The following is a 19,846-nucleotide window of genomic DNA, read 5'->3' on the forward strand; positions in this document are numbered from 1 at the left end:
ATCTCCCCACTACATCAAAACATTGAATCTCAGCAAACTTCATTACTGTATCTCTAGTGCCTGACCCACAGTATGCAGACTATAAGTATTGGTTGACTTACTTAGTGACTATTTTAGGTACACAAATCCTTTTTACTAATGCTTGAGTGTACACGAATTCTCTTATCACACCATATTGTTCCCCCTTATCTCCTTTCTTATCTCTCTTTTAACATTCTATGCAAGATTACGATGTGCATCATCTTTTTGTCCTCAACATTTCTCCAGTCATTTATACAGTGAGAATTTCATTTCTCTATGGGAACTACATGTGATAAAAAGGAGATATCTTTCTGCTACTAAAAAGACAATTACACTGGGGATGAATAAACATGTCTGATTATTCCTGGTTCCCAAGATATGAAACCAGTAAGTTTCCCCATATTCAAGCATCACTTACGAGAAAGATGAAAGGCTACTACTTAGATAAATAAACTCACTTCTAACATTTACATTTAAGCTTCAGAAACACAATTTAACATGGTATACATTGATGTGATGGTGATTTGAAAACACCTTCAACACCTTCCAATACAGAACAAATGATCTTTTTAATTAACATCTTCAATTAAGTACTTGGATTTGATGAAAGAATAAGTTACATATTATATATCCTAAATATGATTTGGCTCACTACTCTAAAAGCTTTCAAATTAATTAAAATGTAAATATTTAGTAATGGGAAATAGAAAGAGATGAAAGTCTTTTGAAATCGGTTCAAATTATAACAACGTTACTTTAATATGCTAGCTCATACTTAATAGCAAGATTACTAAAGCAAACTTCTAGAGCCCTAAGTAGTGACCATTTCAAAATCTCAAATACTTAAGGGTTTACCAGAAAGGAAACTCAAAATCCTCCAACAGCTTCCCCCTTATTTAAAAAAAAAAAAAAAGCCATTACAATGCCAAATAAGGCCCTACATAATATCTATCCCTTTCTCATTCATTCCATTACCTCTAGGAACTTCTACTACTGCCTATTACGTACACTTTGTTCTGGCATTAATAGTTTCTTTGCTCCTTCTGCAAAACAGCTGACATGAACCCAACCAGGACTTGTGCACTTGCTGTATCTTCTCCAAGGAAAGGTCTTCCCCCAAAGGCCTGTGTGACTCAGGCCCTCATTACTTTGGACTCTTGATTTATATCTTTTCTGTGAGGCTTTCTTTGATTGTCCAATGGAAAATGTCCCTCAGAATTCCCTTATCCCCATCAAGGCATTGGTTTCTACCCATCTAACTTACTCAACTTTGCATACATATTTTGTTCATCCTGTCTTCTCTCCTCCGCTCTAGGATGCGACATAAGCTCCTTCACAGCATGGCTCTTTGTCAATTGTCTTACCTACTCTATCCCTAGCACCCAGGATAGTTGCTAGCTCAAAATAAATGCTTTACAAATATTTGTTGAATAAATGAAAACAAAGGCACAGACACCAAGATGCTTTTAAATGAATAAAGGAGAAACATAAGCCAATACATACAGTATAGACTGAGAAATGCTGATAGTGTTATTCATGGGGAGTTTCCATAAACAACAAGAAGCATCACCAAAATTCAAACGGGGAACTCAGGCAGAGACTCATATCAAAGGGAGATAATCAGATGGAACAAAGAGAGAAAAGATCTCAATATACATATTTGAATATACAATAACTAATATAAACAAAACATCATCAATCTCAATTGCCATGTTGCACATAATTTAGAAAATCAAAAACAGTTTATGCTTTGATAAAGCTACAATTCATAAATAGATCATGCTGTGTGTGACAAGACCATGTATAAATCTTAGTGCTCCCTAACATTTGAAAAAAAAAGCTTGTAGACAAGATGTGATGATTTGGTGAAACAAAGCTGCTGACGGATGGGGTACATGGCTCTTAAAGACAAGACACAGTGCAAGCTGCGAAAACTGCATGCAGCCTTCATAATGAAAAGATGCCAGATTAATTTTTCTAAAAAGTCTCTTGAAATATAAGTTGGCAATTTTGAAATTTAGGAATAATTCATGAGCTTTGTAAAGGAAACCAAATAAGTGACAGAGAAGTGATTCCCAAGTTTGTCTGTAAGCTAAGGTATATGGTGTTACAAAGAAGCAGTAAGCATAAGAAATAATCAGTGATTTCTGTCAAAGTACCAGAATCCCAACATCGCATGCAAGGGCATTTTGAATCTCCTGATCCCCAATGTTCAGGCTCTCATACTTAATTTTGGTCATAAAGAACTTAAGTACAGTTGTAAGACTTCATGTTGTAGTGTGGTTATGATATTGGGCATAAAGGAAGGTAGAGTAAGTGTCTACTTGATAGAAGGAAATACCTTCCTACATCTCTTTCTAATATATTCCTTTATTGAATGGGGAAAAAATCCCTTAAAAATGTCATACACAGATTAATGTTTAAGAATTTCCTTATTTTATGTTAAAATACCTTAGTTTATGTATTTCTCATACCTGAGCTTGTCACTGCTCCCACTTTTCTTGTTCATATCACCTATGCCTACTCCTCTTTCTATTGCTCAAGTTTTTATGATCTCTTCATTCCAAATTTGATATCTTTCTTCTCTCTGCTTATGTGTCAGGTAAGAGGAGAGGGTAGGGTATGACATAGAAGACAGTGACTGTTGATAAATAAGGAGCCAAGGAGCAGCAGTACTTAGTCATAACAATTGAATGCTATTAGAGGCATGCCGTTTCCTAAATTTTTTTCAAATAAAATCTGTAACAAATTCCAAAAACAAAAAATTCTCCAAATGAAATTTTAATTCCAAACCAAGTATCCATATGATATCTAAATACATGAAAAAAAAGAACATTATAGCTCAAAAAAAAAATACTTACATGAAGTCATGGAATGGTATTTAAAGTAGGCTTTTTCTTAAATTAACTATTTTCTAGAGGGTAGGAGATCCTTCATTAAAATGAGATTTATTTTAAGGAAAGATTAAATAAAACAAACAAGTTGAAATACTTTATTACATTGCATGCTAAAATTACTTTTCAAGAGTATTATGAATGAGCACTACTTAAATATTGGAAGACATGATGCAATTTTAGTAAAAAGAAGAAAATTTAATATGTTCTTCCACATAAAAATATTATACAATATGATTTATTTTTTTCTCATGACAATGTCTTTGATGATCAGGAAAACAGTTTAAGGCACCAAAACAAAATACTATGAAATGACTTCAATTAAAACATCTACTCTAAATGGTTTTAGAGACCCCTTTCTGCAGAAAAAGCATTTTTATTCAGCGAGTCCTACAAAGTAAATGTTTACTACACCTCCATTACTGTACGTTTGCCTTCAGTTATCACAAGAAGAACTTGTGCTGACTAATTTTAGGGATACAGGCTTTAGACGTTTGGAAAGAATATGAAATGCATGATGAATCTACCCATATAGTTTTCTCAAAGTCTAAATTTCCAAGACAAGTTCTTTGAAATTGTCACTGTCTTTAAAGTAAATCTACTTACATTCTTAATTTGCTGTTTTGTTTACCATAAAATTTGAACTTATCAGGCCATGAAAATGGTGTATCGCATATTATCTATATGAATGACTTCATTTCTTTAAGATGTTAGGCATTACTGTTAGGATTTTAAATGTTGTGAGAAGAAAGGGTAAATCTATGGGATTTTAAGTACTAGACATTTGCATTTACAACTGAAGTTTGAACCAAAACTAAACTATGCCTAAATAACATGACCCTGTCACAGGCTAAATTAAATTCTGATACACACACACATGTACACACACATACTTTTTATCTTGAACCATGGAGAAATTCTTTATATTTGATTAAAGAACATTGGAAACAGTAAGACGTATTACACAGCAGAATTCGATTTCACCTACTTAGCTTGATGACATTGTAAGAGCCATGGCTCTTGGGACACACAAATAACAATCTTTCAAAATTCACTGACAAATACATGAATTCAACTCACTTAAAACAATATTCAATTATAAGATGAAAATAATTTACCAAACAACCTTGAAAAACATAAACTCTAGGTGTTACTGAGGTTGATGATTAATGTGATTATTCCCCAACAGTAGGGATCCTAAGTTATCAAAATTCGTAGAGCACATGACCTGAGATTTGTTAATTGAAAAGCTATGGCTATAAACCTTCAATCTAAAGTTGGATTCTCTCTTCTTTCCCTAACAGAATTACATAGCCACTTATATTTCTTGAATGATAAAATGAGAAAAAACAATAAAAATAATATATTTGTCATACACTGGGGAAAAAAACTGCCGGAGAGAGGGAGAGAGTGAGAGAGTGCCAAGTGCCTTTATCTATTTATGTATTCCTTTCTATCATCTGTCTAGTGATCTATCATTTATGTATCTTTCTATCCATCCATCCACCTGCCATCCATCCATTAATCCTGTAATACCTTTACTCTGATTCTTCTAGAGAGAAACTGGACTTTGTTTAAGATAAGTAAACAAGAAATACCTGTAAATGATTCTGAGATAATACACTTGAACCTGCCAAATAGGTAGCGAAATGATTTGCTATTTCAAATTTTGTCCCTTAACCGAAAAACCATTTATTCTAGTGATCATGAAAGTGAAAATTGTAATTTCCAGACATCATCAGATTTTATTTTTTGAATGCTTAGCATTAAACCCAAATTCTGATCATGAAAATCAAAATTAAATTAAATTGAATTGTCCCCCAAACCTAAGTTTGCTACGTGAGTGATCTCCCTTGGCTTCTTCAAATATTCAAACTCTCTAGCATCTAGCAGCAGCACTGCTGTTTGAAACTTGCTATTAGAAACAGACTGATATCTGATATGTTCCATTCTTCATGTTTTATTCTTGTCATGTGCCAGAAAAATAGCACAAAATTATCCTTTTAAAGGTGTAAGGATAGACATTTTTTTTAGGAATTATGAAAAAATATTTATGAACAGTTTGTTTTTTAAGGTCAAAATCATTATCTTTATTTTTTATAAGCAATTTTCTTAATCCCAAAATGTTTCATACTGCCTTTACAGTCATACTCATTTGAGCAAGTGATTTATTTTCTTAATTTTTATCTACGTTACCTAAGAATACACCTCATATTATATTTAAACATATTTGGGGGCCAAAAAAATGGGATGGCCCAGTTTGGAAATATATTCTCAATGATGAATACAATAATTGCTTCCTGCATTCTACAGAATCCCTAAATGGATTGGACTTTCTCGTGCCTCTTTCTAAAGTCTCTTTCACCCAGTCAACACTCCTGCAAAAGTTTAGACTTCTGTGCTATAAATTGCATTTTACTGATTAGCTGTAACTTCAGTTTTAACTAGACTATCCCGGGTCAATGTCTATTGTGGTATTTGGAAATGTATATCTATACAACCATCCTATGATAGTTTCTTTAAGGACAAAATAAATCCAAATATTTACTGTATTTGTTTTTATTTGCATGACAGGTACATGTTCTGAATAATCATATACATTCTATTTAATTTTAAGGACTGGCCTCATTTTCACCTATTAAGTAGTTTATAACTTGCAAGCCACCTAAGCAACATATAAATGGGCAGAATCCAAGTCTGGGGGACATTGCACTTAGAATAAACACTTATTATTCCATAAACCATTAATATCGAAAGCTGATATCATTAAGCAAATGCTTCTCTTGGTATTTTTAAAAAAATCAGTGAGGGACATCTACCTTTTTTCCAATCCATTCTCTAAATACCTTCCCTTTGTACGATTGGCCAACATTCTTTTTTTTTTTTAAACATTTTTTACTTTAGTCTCACACATAAGTTAAAGTTTTAAAATACAAAATACTATCTATTGAAGTAAAATATCATTTTATTACCTTTGTACACACACTTGCTACAAAGGTCATACTCTGCTGATTTTTAATCAGTCATGGACTTTGGGCATTTTAATGACTAAAGCTTAAGACAAAGTTGTAAATTTAATAAAGAGAAGCTAACTTTAACTACAATTTTAATTTGTTATTTTTGCACCAGTTTTCATCTATAGTAACAACTATGAGATTATTTTAAAAGATATCCCAAAATGTAAAGTTTAATTTTAAAACTTTATTTTTAAATGCTGATAAATTGCATGTCCAAAAATGAAAGAATATTTAATATTTAATGAGACACTGATATAAAGGATAATATGCAGCTTAGATTGTATTTGCAATTACAAGATTTGCTCATCAAACCTAAAATATCTGCTGCACTCAATCTAGCTATGGCAAGGAAGCAAAATTCCCTTCACCATAATATTAAAGCCTTCCATTACATTTTCTATTAAGTTGTTTTGTCCTTTGAATCATTGCCTATTTTAATTCATTCTTTTAAAAAGCAACTAAATCACTTAACTTGAATTATCATTAGAATCTTCACTATAGCAAAGCTTGAAATTTATTTCAGTTTTCATGTTCATTTTTCAAATCATCATCACTATCAAAGGAAGGAAAGATTCAAGCAATCAATATTTAGGAAAGAACATAGGGTTTGCACAAATGAGAGAGAAGGTATTTTTTTCCTCAAATATTTTAAATGACCAAAAACCTATTATCCATGAAGAACAAGTCAAAACCCTTAGAAATGGCATCCACAGAAAGGGTTTTGGTAATATTACATGTTCTGTTGGACCACTACTGCAGAAAAACAATTGTCATATTCAGTGATATGACACGCTGCCAGAGGAACAAACAACTCTCTTAACCAACAGAAATGTGATGTAGCTGCTGCCTACAGATTCTCATTTTATAATATTGGTGGAAAAAATACTATTTATAGTTAATAAAGTTTTCTTACAGTATTTTATCACAAGAGGAAAGAAAATGAGAATTCAACTAGATGTTGATGTGAATACTTACATGGAAGAAAAACTTTAAAATCAAAGCTAATTTCACTCAAAAGTGACTACATGCACATATGTTTATATAGCTATTCACAGAAAGAGACATTCATTTTTATTTTTAGAAAACATCTTTCTATTTAATTTCAAATTTTAATTGCTCAAACATTACTTATGTCTAGGAAGCAGTGTTCTTCTTGAAGAATCTCTTCAAAAGAGTGACTCTACACGGTATTAATTGGGTATTTTGGAAACCAAAGGATTAGCAAAAGCTCAACTCTATCACAATTTTATAATACCATGATACACTACCAATTTCATTTAAAATTATGTACCTGGCCATATACTTGTCCTTCCCAGGTTCACTTCAAGCCTTAACAACTACAGAAACAATGTCAAAATAGATTTTCCTCCAAAATAAAAAAGAATTCATGGTAGTTACGACACTTTTTTTTTTTTTACATAAAACATTACAATTCATATCTGAACAAGTAACACACTTCAAATATACTTATCAAAATACATTTCATAGCTACTATCTTTGGCATATACCACTTTGTACAGTTATTGATCAAATTAGTATACTCAAGACTGATTCTAAAATCTATGGCCTTTTCCTACTCTCTGAAGTACATTTAAGGACATAACAACCTTGAGGGCCCACTCTATCATTACGTTCCTCCAAATGTGCTTAGCAACGCAATGAAGGATTCCAAATGTTTTCCTGCAATTTCCCAGGAATATCAGAGTCTTAAGGAAAATGTCCTTCAAATTAAAAATATAAAAATCACTGATAGAACAGAGACCAAAAAAATTCTTCAAAAATATAAAAGCTGGCGGGCCGCGGTGGCTCAGCGGGCAAAGTGCTTGCCTGCTATGCCGGAGGACCTCGGTTCAATTCCCGGCCCCAGCCCATGTAACAAAAACGGAGAAACAGAATACAATAAAACAAGAAAATGTTTAAAAATGTTTCCCTTTCTTCCTTCCTTCCTTCCTTCTATCCTTCCTTCCTTCTCTCTGTCTTTCCTTTAAAAAAAAAAAAAAAAAAAAAAAAAAAAAATATAAAAGCTTTAAGCAGCATGCTGTTGTAAAATCACACCCACACACAAACAGGTATATAGCACCTAATGTAACAGAGTAAAGCCAGCTTTAGAGAGGTGGTTTGAAATTTAAAACACTAAGTTACACCTAACTGCAGATCAGTGTAACTGATTCCAAGGCAACATCGTGGGCTTTAACAAAAACCTTGTGAGAAAGCACAACAAAGCTCTTAAAACATCAAACCAAAGAATCACATACTTTCATAAGTGAAACCTCACATATGACTCTCAAGATGATTAGAGCAGCTTGCACCTACCTTGACCTTGCCCATTACCCTGCTGACTCCAAAGGAGTACTGTCGTCATCAGCAGTCCAGGAGTCCACGTCCACATACTTCTAGTGACACTTCCTTGGGTTCTGGCCATTGCATTTTAAACTCTGCATATTGGGTGAGGTAGATATTAAGAGGAAGAATTTACAACCTTAAAGAAATATATTATCATTCAAATCCCTATCTAATACACATTGTGCATTTACAAATTAATCTGCTTACAAACAGATACATTGAAAATTATGCTTCCCTTTGGGATTTTCATTGTTATTCATATGAAGGCTCATTCATCCTTAACCTCATATTGTGAACATTCATTTGAAAGATATTTTTCATTATCATTTTGCAAAATAGGTCATTAAATCTACAAATGTTTAAGAAGTACTACCCAAACGCCGAACTGAAGAATAGTCACGCAAAAAACTGTGCATGGGCACTAATTATATCTTGTTATTTATACATGTTGCAGCATTAAAAACACTATGCTATCTCTATGCATATATATAAAAATGTTGTTTCATCATATCCATGTTAAATTTTGCATAAGTAGCTCATAAAATATATTCACCAGTTTTGAGTCAAATGGTATCCTAGTTATATCATTTACTTTAACTGGATAAAGAGATACATCTTGCACAAAACTGATCGTGTTTCGTACTTAAAATTGAGAATAAAATTAATTATAGAAATCGCAAGACATTTGTAATTCCAATTCCAGGTATGTGACCCAAAGGAACTCTCATATATGCATAAGATGAAATACACTTGAATGCTCCTTCTGACATTTTTCATACTGAAAAATGAAAATTCTTAATTATGTAATTGAGGGATGTTATCTATTCATATACAGTTGGATGATATGCAGTAGCTAAAATGAATAAACCTGCGCCACTTGTACCAACAGGGAAAATTCTCAGTAATAAAAGGTTAAGCAAAAAATAGTGAATTCCAGAATGATAGGCTCAATACTATACTTTTCAATATAATTATGTAAAATAGTTAAAACTGAAACTTTTTGTAGATGCACAAATATATAATACAATATAAAAATGCACAAAATGACAAATATTTTTACTGCCAAATTAGGAAACTGCAGGAATACAACTCAAATAGCTATCAAAAGGAATTTAAAAGCAGAGAAGTCCCAAATCTCAATTTTTTCACAGTTGGTAATACATGGAATTAAGGAAATTAATGTAATGATTTCAGGAATGAATCCTTTATTCAAAATGCTACATAATCATAATTCCAGTAAACATGGATAATAAACCAAATACCTGGAAATTTTCCTTCTCCCTTTCTCCTAAATCATGTAAAAGAGAGATTTTCATTACTCCATTTGCATTATTTCATTTTTGAATTTATACTATCAAAGCTGAAAGGGAACTTAATGATAATCTGTTGTCGCCTCTTCATTTTAAATAAGCAAACAGGTGAGAGCAATTCCAAGATGATATGTAACCCAACAATGATGATGATGTTATTTTACTATGCTAAATAGTTTCTATTCTTTGTCTGACTTAGTACTCACAGCAGTCCTATGAACTAGTAACTTTCACCATCACCATTTTTTCACAGATGAGATACTAGGGCTTACCGAAGCAACACAATCCCCAAGTCATGTGATTAGTAGAAGGCAATGCTGTGATTTGAGCCAAAGCAGAATGAGTGCAGAGGCTTTGTTCCCAACAAATAATCAGTAAGCTGGAATTCAGTCCTAAATTTCCTGACTGCAGACTTGTACTCTTTCCAAAAAGGATTTCAAGAAGAGGAAAAAAGAGTTCTTGCAAATAGAACCTAATAAATTGATCACAACTACTGTAAACATTTTCAAATAGAAAATAATTAAAATATATGGCAATTAATAGAACTATTGTCTAAAGGAATCAATCATACTCCGAACAACTTGAGGTGCCCTGGATAAAAATATCGCTATGCCCCCCCAACACACATTAGCATTTGTAATAATTTTACACTAAAGGAAAAGATTAGTGATATTCCTAAAGGGCAAAGGTGATACCTGTTTATTCATTTAGGGCACAGAGAGCAGGATAGAATTTTGTTTTTAAGGAATAGTTCTAGTGTTATATAGTTTATAAATAGGAACACAATCCAAGTATGAAAAGATATCCATATTTATATATATATATATATATAGAGAGAGAGAGAGATAGTTATAAATTTTAACCACTAAGTTTTAGATCTTTGTTCCCTTCTAACTGTGTAACATTTTACCCGATATCAACAATGTCAAAGTTCCCAAAGTATATGTCATCTTCTGATGAATTATTTTTGCAACTTTATATTTCTGTCATATTTCCTTAACTTCTGCTAAGCTATACAGTTGCAATTTTAAATGGTATATTTCTCACTATCCATATAAAAGAGAAACATTTCAGAAAGAGCTGTCATATAAAACACTCAGCCCACTATGTATTTTAGTAAAATTTTAATGAACAGATGGCTTTCAAACTGTTTTTATAATCAAATGAAAATGGAACCTCTTCAAGTTGATGTTTATGGAAAACTAATATTTCATAAATGCCAAGTTACTATGATGTATTATCTATATATTGTCCCTCTTATGAAAATCATAATGTTCTATGAAACTTTGGTATTAGTCAACAAACGTGCTCATAAAGGAGAAAATCAATTTGTGTGCTCTTTTTTTCTTTTCCTCAAAGAAAAGAAAATAATTAGAAAGAAGTGTACTAGATGAACAGGAAAAGAAAATAAAGGTAACATCTACCGTAAAGGTGTGCATGGACTTCTCTAATCTTTACAGGGAATACTGTTTTCATGTATTTCCACATAAAACCTCATGAGAAATATCTATTTTATTTTATGTAGTTTTACTTGACCTGTTACTCTTTAAAGAATGGAATAAGTCCTAAAAGAAGGCTATCCTAAAAGATGGATAGTTGGGCCTTTCTGCCCTTAAAATAAATTTTATATGCAGTGATCAGAGAAGTAAAGCTTGGAACTTTAGATTGGTAATAAAGACACAAACACACAATGACTTAAAACTATTCATACCCTTCTTTCAAATGTGATGGCCATCAGAGAAAACAAAATAGATGTTAAGAATGAAGCATGTATTTTTCTTGTCATTAAAAAAAAAAAGTTGGGTTTGTTATGCAAGGGTTCACTATGAGATGGTTTCATGGAGTCCTAAGGCTCCACAGTTTATCTTTGGGATGTTACTCTGTCTGACGGTGCCCACTATGAGACCACTTGATCTGAGGGATGCTTTGCATCAAGAGGCTCCAACTAGGAAGGATGATCATCAATAAAGTAGCTGCAGAAAACCCATTATAAAAGCAAACAGAAGCTGGAGAGTGATGTCATCAGATTGTGACATAAAACATTCCTGAAAATGTTTCCCCTCAGTAGCAACTTTATAAAGGGGCAAATCCATTTACTGGAAACTCTGGAGAATGAGAGATTGGATAATGATTCCATAAATGCTAAATGGAAGAAAATGAAAAAGACCAAAAATGAAGGGAACCTGTAACATGGACCTGTCAGTCCAGACCCCTTTCCTTCTCTCTGTTCCATGCAACATAAGAGTCACACAGTGTGGGTGGGCCATGGTGGCTCAGCAGGCAGAGTTCTCACCTGCCATGCCAGAGACCCAGGTTCATTTCCCAGTGCCTGCCTATGCAAAAAAAAAAAAAAAAGTCACACAGTGGCAGCATGGCCTGGGGACCTCCTGCCATGGAGGCAGACCACAGAGCCACTCAAGCAGGCACAAGGACCCAAGTTCACAGAGATCAAGGGTAGAACCCAAGCGGCTGGCCAGCTCCTGCATACAAAAGGGCCACCATAAAACAAAAGAGACCGTGTCAGAACTGTTAGTAAGAGGTGCATACGCCCAATGCAGTCTCTGATTGCCACAGTACCTAAACAAAAACAAAACAAAAATGGACCTTTTTGATCTTGACTCCATCTGGCTCCCTAGGATAGTCTATTTGAGAAGTTACCAGAGGCAGAAAAGCCACACTGAAAAAAGAAAAAGGAAAACTAAATTACTGAAGGCAGAACAGGTCTCAGGAATGAAAGGTTTAATGAAAAGGAGGCATTAAATAAGGGAGAGCAGGCAAAAAATCATAGAAGCAAGGTAAAAACTTCTACACAAAGCGAACAGAATAGATCAGGATTCCCAGAGAAAGAACAGAGGAAAGGAAACTTACTTCTAGAGGTGACACAATTGTACATAAGATAATCTTAAAAGTTATATTTCATGTACAGGCAAGAAACAGGTTCAGAAGATCTAAGAAAATCTGAACAGTTAAATACGGGCTGCTCTAAAGGTTCATTATAAACTACACTGATCATCCAAGAAGAGCCTTAACACATAGCCAATCTAAAATAAAATTTTAGGCAAAAGGGAGAAACTGACCTTCAGAATTAGCACATCAGAATAATAAGATGCCCAGACATAGCCACACGAAGAAGCAGGAGGATATGGAACAGTCAAGGGAACTAATTAAAACTTCAGAGGGAAGACAGACTTTGGAACGACCAAAGAAATTTAAACAAGTCTCCTAAATCAATTCAAGGAAATGAAGGAGAACATGGATAGAAATAAATGTTGATAAAGAGCCAAAGGATATTAAGAAGACAAGGTGGAAGCAAAAAGAAGACAAAGAAAGACCTTATACATTAATAAAACCATCAGTCCACCAAGAAGAAATAACAGACATAAACATTTATTCACCTAACCATAGTGTCCCCAAATACATGAGATAAACAATGGCAAAACTGAGGGGAGAAATAGACACCTCTATTACAATAGTTGGAAAGTGCAATATGCCACTTTCATCAGCAGAGAGAACAGCTAGTCAGAAAATCAATAAGGAATCTGAGACCTTGAAGAACACGATAAATGAACAAGACCAAACAAACATATACAGAACATTGAACCCCAAAAGAGCAGAATAAACATGCTTCTCAAGTGCACATGGATCATTTACCAAGATAGAGCACATGTGAGGTCAAAGACAAGTCTCAATAAATACTAAAAGATGGAAATTAGACAAAGCATCTTCTCTGACAACAATGGAATGAAGCTGGAAATCAACAGGCTGAGAACCGAAAACTTACAAATATATGAAAGTTCAATAGCAGTACTCTTAAAACAATTAATTAGTAAAAGAATAAATCATAAAGGAAATAAGTAAATATGTTGAGATGAATGAAAACACCAACACAGCATATCAAAACTTACAGGAAGCAGTGAAGATAGTGCTCAGAGGAAAATTTATAGCCATAAAGGCATACATTAAAAAAGTAGAAAGAGCTCAAATGAAAGACTTAAAGTATCACTTGGAGGAAATAGAAAATGAAAAGCAGTTTGAACCCAAAATGAGCAGATGAAAAGAAATGATAAATATTAGAGAAGAAATAATTGGAATAAAGAATAAAAAAAAATAGAGAACATTAACAAAACCAAAAATTGGCCCTTTGAAAAGATCAATAAAATTTACAAACCTTTAGCTAGACTGACAAAGAAAAAAAGAGAGAGGATGCAACAAATAGAATCAGAAATCAAAGGAGTACTATACTACTGACTACCACTGAAATAAAAAGGATCATAAGAGGATACATGAAAAACTATATGTCAACAAATTAGACAATCTAGATGAAATGAACAAATTCCTAGAAACTACTAACTTTCACTGTCTCTAGAAGAAACAGAAGATCCTTAGCAAACCAATTATAAGTAAAAAAAAAAAACTTGAACCAGTAATCAAAAACCTCCTAATAAATAAAAGCTCAGGACCAGATGGCTCTACGGGGGAAACATACCAAACATGCCAAGAAGAATTAACATCAAAACTGCTGAAGTTCTTCCAAAAAAATTTCAAAGTTGGGAAAACTACTTAACTCATTTTATGAAGCCAACCTCACCCTTATTCCAAAGCCTTATCGTAACTAATATTTTCTGAGATGTAATTCCATTATTATCTACAGTTGGTGGCACTAGTCTGCTTCCAGTATCAGGTTTTTGTTTCTTTTTTTTTAAATCACAGCTTCCTTAAAGAAACAAAGTCTCTTAGAAGTCCTTCTCTTGGCAATAGGTATCTTCATTGAAGTACCTCTCCAGTGAGAGCTGGGCCATGCCAACAGATCTCCTTGTTGACTCTATTTTTCTTCAACTTCTCCATTATAAAGGAAGTGTTTGGCGTTCACCCTTTTAAAACTGAAGTCTAAAGGGTCAAATGGGCTCAGTTAGTGACCACAGCTCAGAGGTCATCAATTCCTCTTCTCAGCATATTATAGGAACACAGGCTAAGCCAGAAAAACAGCAGAGCCCATTACAGCTCTCAAGTTCCAGTTATTAACATTGATTTTTTTCAATGGGAAATTTTCATTAGAAGCCATCACATGACTTACATTCAGTAATAACTTAGATTAAGATATATATTAGGGCCTCACATTAACATTACTCTCGGACTGTCATAGAGTCATTTAAAAAAAAGGGTCTTTCGGGCATTGGCAAATTCTTTTAGATGGGATTTATCTCAATCCAAACCAAACCCTGCATTTAGCAGTATTATAGTGATGATTAAATTCCTATACAATCCAGATTAATATTGCAATATCATGTAAATTACACACCAAGATATAATACGTATATACATTTATATATAATTTATTTTGCTTTTTTTTCAACAGGATAAAACTTGAAAGCTGAAAATATCATTGTGCAACCATAGTCTAGAATAAAGAATCCAGGCAAAACAGGAAACTTGAATGCTAACTCCATCTAATTTCTTTGATGAATTAATTAATCTTTCCTTAAGACTCAGCCTTCACAGATGTGACAAGTGAAAGACTAAGATCCCTGCTAGCTTTAAATTATTAAGTCTATATCATTCTGTAAGGAAAATTGATGAATAACTTGCCCATTGTCATTATGAGAGACTAGACATCTTCAAATAGAACTGAAACGCACTTCTGTGTCCCAAAAAATGGTACATAAACTTTTTACTTCAGAATAATCTGGAATGTCTGTCAAAATGTACAATCCCAGGTGCCACTGAGAATCAGAACCTCTGGAGGCAAGTCATTGGGATACATATTCTAATAAACGTTCCAAGTGGTCATTTTCTAACTTAGATTGAGGAATACCATCTTACTTAGTTAAAAAATATACATGAATAGATTTTATAGAAACCTGTAGTCTTCCTACTCTTGTTCAGACTGACTTTTAGTGATATACTACTTAAAATCAGCAGCAAGTCATCTATTTCTAATTTTATAATAAACACATTTTATAATCATTTCCTCTTTTTGTTTAATTATGTTCCTGCAGCTGTTTTCCTCACTAGAATGAAAGCCTTAGGAGAGGAAGAACCCTGGCTCTTTTGTCCACCACTGTATCTCCATAACTGGCATAGCATTTGAATCATATTTGCTGAGTGATTTAATCAAATATAAGACTGCTACATCCAGTTCAGCCCACAATCTATTTACTTCATGTGGTAATGTCTGAAAGCTCATGTGAGCCACAGGGATCTAAAGTTTCTCTAGAGAGACAGGATGACTTATTCCTCTTAAACACTATGAGGGGTGCACGGGTGGTTCAGTGGTAAAATGCTTACCTTCCATGCGGAAGACCTGGCTTTGATTCCTGGACCATAACTCCCCACCCCCCAAAAAAAGAGACACTATGGACTTTCTGAGGTAACATAAACACATTCCAGCTAACCTTAACACAAAATTGGGTTTATGCTGTGGGTTAAAGATAAACCATCCCCAGACAAGACACCCCAGTTCATATCACTTTAGTAAGATATGGCAAGGAGACTGAAAGCCTTAGAAACCACATGAAGTAAATAGATTGTGGGCTGAACTGGATGTAGCAGTCTTATATTTGATTAAATCACTCAGCAAATATGATTCAAATGCTATGCCAGTTATGGAGATACAGTGGTGGACAAAAGAGCCAGGGTTCTTCCTCTCCTAAGGCTTTCATTCTAGTGAGGAAAACAGCTGCAGGAACATAATTAAACAAAAAGAGGAAATGATTATAAAATGTGTTTACTTGCAAGGTCAAACAAGGTATTGACTACATGTTGAGGTGGGGGGTGGAGGAGAATGTCAGAAAGAGTCAACTTTAACCAATTCTTTCAGGTGGCTATATTTAAGCTAAGACCTGAGAATAATAAGGAGCTAGCTTTGCTCACGGTAAGCAAGGAGTCTTCTGGGAAGAGAAACCAGTATGTTCAAGTGCCCTGATATGAGGGCATGTTGAAGGAATTGAAAACTATGAGTCAGGTTGGAGTGAAACAGGGAGAAATACTGATGAAATGTGACTGAAAAATTAAGACATAGGTGACTGTACAGGGCTTTATAGAACATGGTAAAAAAGAAGAGCTTTAGTCCAGGTATACTGGAAAATTAGGGAGAGATATAAACTTATATACATTTTAAAAGATCACTTTGACTTTTACGAAGTTATTCAATTTTAGGGGGTTAATAGCTAAAATAGGTAGACTAGTAATGAGATTAGGATAGTATAATATATATTAAAACAAAGATATAGATTTGACTAAAGCCTCTTTGGAGACACTTTAGACCCCTAATCTACATTGATGTAGAGGCTAGATATATCTGAAGGCCAAATTAACAACAACAACAACAAAAAAAAAAAAGTTGGTGGGTGGGGAAATAGAGCTGAGGATATTTCCAAGTAAGACTACAGAGGGAGGGCACAACAGTGACCCCTAGTTTATTTATCTGAATGATTATTGGTACCATTTATTGATGTGTAGAAAACTAGGACATGCCGTCTCTGAAATATCCACATGCTAATGCTGAATAAGTCATTGATTCTCAGAGTAAATGTCTTGGCCAATTTCCAAAATTGGAAACCATTAGATCTTTAATGTATAAATGGTGTCTATTGCTTAGAGAGGGTGTGTGTAGAGAGAGAAGATTGATTGGGATAGAGTCCACAGGAACATCAATATTTAAATATTGGGTAGAGAAACAGGAACAAATAAATTGGTCTATTGATGAATACCCAGTGATTTTGGAATAAAATCAGGAAAGTGGTTATTTTTGGAACCAAAATAATTAGGAAGGAATATACAAGTGGGTTGTGTGTTGCTAAAAGGTTAAACACTCCTGAAATAATGATTAAAGGGAGAACTGGATTTCTCAACTAGAGGGTTTTGAAAATGAAATTGACAGTTATTTTAGCTGAATGTGGTGAGGTTCAACATAGAGATTTTGTGAAAATTCAATTGAATTTCAAGAATTCAAAAGAACAGATTCAATGGAATGATATAAGATGGGCACTGGAAGTCAAACCTCAGAGACTGAACCAGTACTGGGGATTTTACAGGTGATATTAATAGAGTGGGTGGGGAAATAGAGCTGAGGATATTTGGAAGGGAGTGATAACAATGAACCATGGCATCTGATGTGGAAAATGACAAGAGCTTACTCTTGAGGGTCTGCTGAAAAACAGTAACCTGCAGTGAGTCTCAACGAAAACAAACTATTTTAGAGTTGAAATAACTGAGAAAATGAGCTAGAAGAGGAATATGTACAGAACTCGGATATTTCCTTTAAGACTTTAGTGGCACATTTAATGACACATATCTAGTCTTGGACTAGATCAAGAAAGGAGTAACTAAAGTAGAGGAAAGAAAAATAGCAATAGAGATAAAGACAAGAAACAGAGAAAGGGGATTTTGATTGTCCATCCAAATGAATGTGGAAGTCACTGAAAATGATGACAGTATTAGCTGAATAAGAAGATTTTGAAAACAGTGAATAGGAAGTAGGCTGATTTCAACAATGAGAAAAGGGCAGGCACAATATTTCCAAAGGGTTTGCGTTTCAAAGGCATAATACAATTTGCAAGAGAGAGAGAAATTAGTAATCTGTAAATGGCAATGGGGAACAGGAACAACCACTTCATCTTCTAGTCTTAAATTGCATGGAAGGTAAGAAAATACTAGTCTTGATTTACAAAAATCTTCATTTCGAAGAGAATTTAAAAAGTAATGCATAATTTGGCAAAAGTCACTTTTGGAAGTTTCCAATAGCTTAATAAGTACAACATAAAATTAAGGGGATTTAACACAAAGGTGTAATTAAGTTCCAATGGCATAGTATCACCTTTCAAAATTCTCTAAATCAGATAATCCCTTATTCTTCTCAACTCCTTATGCTATGAAATTCACTTTGCTATCTTATTCAATGAACAATGAAGTGCACTAAAACACCCGCCCCCCCCCCCCACACACACACACACGTTTTGCCCAGCTTCAGGTCTCATTTTTGAAGCTTGATTGAAGGTAAGAAAATCATTCCATAATATTCAGGCCTGGGGATTTTGAAAAATTGGAACATGACTTTTATAAAAGAAGTCAGTCTGAGAATAAGAGAAAAAGAAATGGAAGCTGACTCAGCCAAGTAATCATGCCACTGGCAGGACACCAAAAAGTAAAATGGACTGGTAAAGCCATTTAAAGGAAATGGAAGCAACCAATCTGTGAGACTTAACTCTAAACCGGCTGGTCAAAATATATAGCATCCGGATGAGAGTTTACAACCTCAAATAAATGAAAGATCAATTTACGGAAAAAATAGGCAGATACAGTGTCTATACTATGAATAGGTGTTTAGTTAGCTCTCACAAAAATAGTTTGTATCCTTAAATGTTTTTTTTTTCTTAGAAAGAGTTACTTAAAAGAAAGAACAGCAATGGGAAATTGGAAAAAGGCTATTGTTACATTTGTTATAGATACTTAGCCATTGCACTATCTTTTTCTGACTAGAGATTCTACATAAGAAAAATAGATTGCATTTTACTTCAGGGAAAGTTGTAATGGGTAGAAAACTCTGAATGTGTTAAATTCATATAGAATGCCTCTGGCTTTCCATAATTCTGTGTATTCATAATTTAGAGGTTGAAAAATCAAGCTCTCTGGTATTATAGACATCATGGCATTCATGAAACTCAACAAGACACTTTTTTATATGTAGATTTGGAAATGGAAACAAAAAAAATCTGCTTTGTTTTGCTTTGTCATTCTATGTACAGCATACATTTTTGTGCTACCTGCTAGAGCTAGCTTGCAATTACGCATGCCTGTATGGGGAAGGGAGAATTGAATGAGCATTAATAACTGATGCTTGTTGAGTCATTTACTAACTAGATAACCTTATGATAGCTACTATTGCTTAACTTCTCAAAGGTAAATTATCTTCATTGGTACATTTGAAGAAACTGAATTTCTCCCATAAGTTACATTCATGTTGACTTTGAGTAGACTTTCACTGGTAATTGTCATATTTAATAACATACAACTTTTTCTAGATTTCTCTAACTACCCGTATTTCTCTTCAAGAAATGCAGAGGGATAGAAACAGACTCTCTTCCACTTCACTAGGGAATATCTGAACTAAATGAATTTATAGTTTATTGGTTTATATATAATCTACATATAAGTAGTTTTTTATTTCATCATAAAATCAAAAGCTCTTTTGGACAAGAGTTGAAGAGGACCTTCAAATACCTGAAGTTTTATTCATACTCAAAAACTAGAATCCTTTCTGAAT

General features: G+C 33.7%; 1 long non-coding RNA gene across 2 annotated transcripts in view; it reads right to left on the reverse strand.

Moving 5' to 3' along the window:
- LOC143648527 (uncharacterized) overlaps window positions 1-19,846 on the reverse strand; it is a 225,808-nt gene that overhangs the window by 185,147 nt on the left and 20,815 nt on the right. For both annotated transcript variants that reach the window (XR_013158605.1, XR_013158606.1), the window contains exon 2: window positions 8,246-8,367. This is a non-coding gene — a long non-coding RNA (uncharacterized LOC143648527). The remainder of the gene's footprint in view (window positions 1-8,245; window positions 8,368-19,846) is intronic.

Source organism: Tamandua tetradactyla, chromosome 10, assembly GCF_023851605.1.
Source record: "Tamandua tetradactyla isolate mTamTet1 chromosome 10, mTamTet1.pri, whole genome shotgun sequence".
NCBI classification, from domain to species: Eukaryota; Metazoa; Chordata; class Mammalia; order Pilosa; family Myrmecophagidae; genus Tamandua; species Tamandua tetradactyla.